Source organism: Seriola lalandi, unplaced genomic scaffold (assembly GCF_002814215.2).
Source record: "Seriola lalandi dorsalis isolate HSWRI2012SDOR001 ecotype SW California unplaced genomic scaffold, Sedor1 jcf7180002054481, whole genome shotgun sequence".
NCBI lineage: Eukaryota > Metazoa > Chordata > Actinopteri > Carangiformes > Carangidae > Seriola > Seriola lalandi.
Genome location: NW_019525034.1, coordinates 13,154 through 17,271, shown reverse-complemented (window position 1 = coordinate 17,271; position 4,118 = coordinate 13,154).

The window sequence follows — 4,118 nt, the reverse complement described above, 5'->3', positions numbered from 1 at the left end:
ACAAACTGAACACACACCCGCGCACACACACACACACTCTCACACACACACACACACACACACACTCACACACACACACACACACACTCTCACACAGACCAACAGGCATGACAATGTTGAGGAAGTTCTTATTTGAACCTTAACCTCCATGTTCTCCCGACCTAACCGGGACATCACAGTGACCGTTCTACATTTCTCCATTACTGGAGTTTTATAGTGTTTTTTTATCAGTTTTCAGAACGGCCTCATCTCTTCCTGTAACGTCGTCTCTTGACTTTTACACTGAACAAACACATCTTTGACCCAAATGCTGAATTTAATTTTGAAAACAAACCTTTACTGATGTGGATAAATTGTTTTGGTGCTTGAAACTGATTCACCAAAGTCTGATGTTCATACAAACTGAACAACATACGAGTGAAATAGTAGATAAATGCAGAATAAATGTCAAGTGTCACTTTACTGTAGACTGCTTCAGGGACTCTGGCTCCAGCTCGGAGTCACGTACCATCTCACGAGAATATGAAGTCGACAGATTCTAACAACATTTAAAGCACATTATTAGAAATGCCCGTTGATTCAGACCAATAAGATCCGAGCCTGAAGGAAACAGGGTTGAAGAACGTTGCAGTGTTCACACCTTTGTTTGAGACGACATCATCATTCAGAGCCTGTTTGTCAGGTGATGTAAAGACGTCGTTTAAGGCCTTTGAACAAACGACACACTCTGTTGTTTTAATGAGGACGCTCCCATTCATCTGTGTGTGTGTGTGTGTGTGTGTGTGTTTATGAACGCTGTGAGGCTGGTTGTGTTCCCTCCTTTTTTTTCTCAACTCCCCGAACACACACACACACACACACACACACACACACACACACACACACACACACACACACAGGTCTCTGGTGGACGTGGCAGTTTGATCATCGCTGATACGTGTTGACAACGTCTAATCTGAGAAAATTGAAAGAAATGAATTAATATGCAAATTCATCCTTTATAATATAAATGTCCTTGAAGAGAGAGAGACAAGAGAGAGAGAGAGAGAGAGAGAGAGGAAAAGAAGGCGGGAGAGCGAAGGGAATAAAGGGGAGGAGGGAGGGAGACAAACCTGAATGTGGGGAAGAAACAGATGAAAGAAAAGATGGAAAGAAAAGAAAAGAGAGGAAGAAGAGGCGAAGAGGGATTGAGAGATGACATGAGAGGTGAAAGAACAGATGGATAAGAGTAAACGTAAAAGAGATAAATAAAGGAGGAGGAAGGGATGGAGAAGGAGAAGAAAATAAAGAGAAACGGGGGTAAATAGGCAGAAAGTGAATGAGGAAGAAAGATGGAGATGAAGAAGCAAAAGAAGAAGACAGAGGGAAAAAGAAAGGAGGACAACTATTAAAGAAAAAAGAAAGTGAAGAATCGAGGGGGAGGAGGTGACAGGACAAATAATTATGAACAAGTAAAAGAGAGATGAAAAAAGGAAGAGGAAACAGAAGGAGAAAAAAGAAAAACAAGAATATAAAATGAAAAGAAGAAAAAGAGGAGGATGGAGATGGATGAGGGGAAGACAGAGAAATGGAAAGGAGGAGGAAAAAGTATGAATGAAAGCGTGACAGAGAGAAGGAGAGAAGGAGTGAGAGGAAGAGAAGGAAACAAGGATCCCAGGAGGAGCTGAAAATCTGTCTCCTCCATCCCTCCGTCAGTCGGTCGGCTCTCTCTCAGTCCTCCAGGAAATCAGCCTCCGATCTGACGGAGGAATAATGATGATGGAGGGAGAGAGAGAGAGAGAGAGAGAGAGAGAGAGAGAGAGAGGGAGAGAGGGAGAGAGGGAGAGAGAGAGAGAGAGAGAAAGGGAGAAACAGAAGAGAGGGAGGACAGACGAACGACAGGGGAGCTGGACCCTCTTTCTCTCTTTGTTATGCACTTTGAATTAATGGGATTAGTTTCCCCACACAAACACACACACACACACACGCAAACACACACGCACACACACACACACGCAAACACACACACACACACACGCAACACACACACACACACACACACACGCAAACACACACGCACACACACAGACACACACACAAGATATCACTTTCATTGTCATCCACACCCACACTCCTCTTTCATTTTTATACACACACACAGTGAGAGTGTGTGTGTGTGTGTGTGTGTGTGTGCGTGTGTGTGTGCATGTGTGTGTGTTCACAATTAAACAATTTCTGCTTGAATGAAGGGAGAACAGATGCAGGAGGAGAAAAGGGAGAGAAACAAGAGGAGAAGCAAAGAGAGAGAAAGAAAAGAAAAGAGAGAAAGAAGTAGGAAAGGAAGAATGGAAAAAGAGGAGAGTGAGAAAAAGATGAACTGAAGAAGAGGAGGAGGAGGAGTGAAGGGCAAGAGAGGTTGGACTGAAGAAGAAGAAAGGAGTAACAGGATAGAAGGATAAAAAAGAGCAAGTGGAGGAGGAACAGAGGAGGAGTGAAGGGAAGAGAAGAAAGAGGATGAGGAGGAAGAAAAGAGACGCAGAGGGAGTGACAGAAAGAAAAGGCAAACGAGAAGAAAAACGAAGAAAAACAGACTGATATAATAAATGTAGTGGTTACATGATGATGTCACAGTGAAGCTGACCTTTGACCTTTCGGATATTAAATGTCACTTCCTTCCTCTTAGACTTTTGTGTTGCACTTAGTGAATGAATCCTTAGAACAAAAGGAGTTCCGTGAGGTCATGTGACCTTTGACCTTCCCGCTCATGGTTGAGTTCAGGTCGATGTTTGAACCAGATGTTCTGAATGTTCCTCCAGCTGTTTCTGACAACAACCCGAAAACATGAACATAAAAACAGAAGAAGAGAAGGAGAGAGAAAAGGAGGAGCAGAGGGAGAGAGGGATAAAGAAGAGGAAGAGGAGCAGAGGGAATGTAAAGAAGAAAAAGACGGCGAATAGAAGAAGCAGCAGAGAGGAGGAGGAGGAGGATCATGTGGGGATTCAGAGGTGTTTTCTCATTCTGCTCGTTCGGCGTGCGTTGCCGTGGCGTCTTCGGGGACGACGCTCCTACAAGACAAAGATTAGCGCTACAAAGGCAGCAGGTGGCTGCCGGCTCCACCGCCGCCCGACTCTGGGACCTAATTATCTACGGCACGGAAACTTTCCCCCGTTTGAAGGACAAATGATTAATTAAAAAGAACAACTCACCTACGCCTGTGATCTTTGGACAATACCCAGAGTGCCCTGGGTTTCTTCACACGTGTGAGAGTGTGTGTGTGAAGTCTTGGCGGGACGGAGTATCATTGTTAGACAGTCTAATAGCGCTGCCTGGTTCAGGAAGCCCGTTGTGTCCGACTGATAACTAGCTAACGGCGGCGAGACAAAGCCAGCTACAGCAAGGTCACTGCAACCTCCACCAGCCGCCACCGCCGCCAGGACGAGACACCGCCACGACGAGACAACGCCAAGTCGAGACACCGCCACGACAATACACCGCCACGACAATACACCGCCACGACAATACACCGCCACGACGAGACACCGCCACGACAATACACCGCCACGACGAGACAACGCCACGACGAGACACCGCCACGACAAACTGAAAGCAGAGTGAGGAGGACCAGATATAGTACAGCAGAAAAGGCACATGAAGAAGAGAGAACCTCAGATCATTCAGCTGCTCGCCGTTTCTCAGATTCGAACCTTAACCCTCTGCTCCCAGTCTTTATGCTAAGCTAGGCTAACCACAACCTGTTGGAGAGTATGCAAAACAAATATTGAACTGCTCCTTTAACCAGCATGCCACGCCCTGCTCCTGTTCATCACTTCCTGCTGCCTCTGCTCCTTACCCACAATGCAACAGCAGGAGCCAAGGGAGATCAGTGGAGGTGACGGGCGAGAGGGAATCATGACAAATGTGCTGTAGCTCACTCACGCACACACACTCTCACACACACACACACACACACACACACACACACTCTCACACACACACACACACACACACACACGTTCATTGTCAGTGAAAGTTTAATTGTGCAAACACTCTGTAACTGTCCTGTCATATTCCTGCCTCTCTGGCTCACTATCGCCTCCATGGCTGTAATTGAATTGGTCCCATCGGGGGGGCGTGGTGGG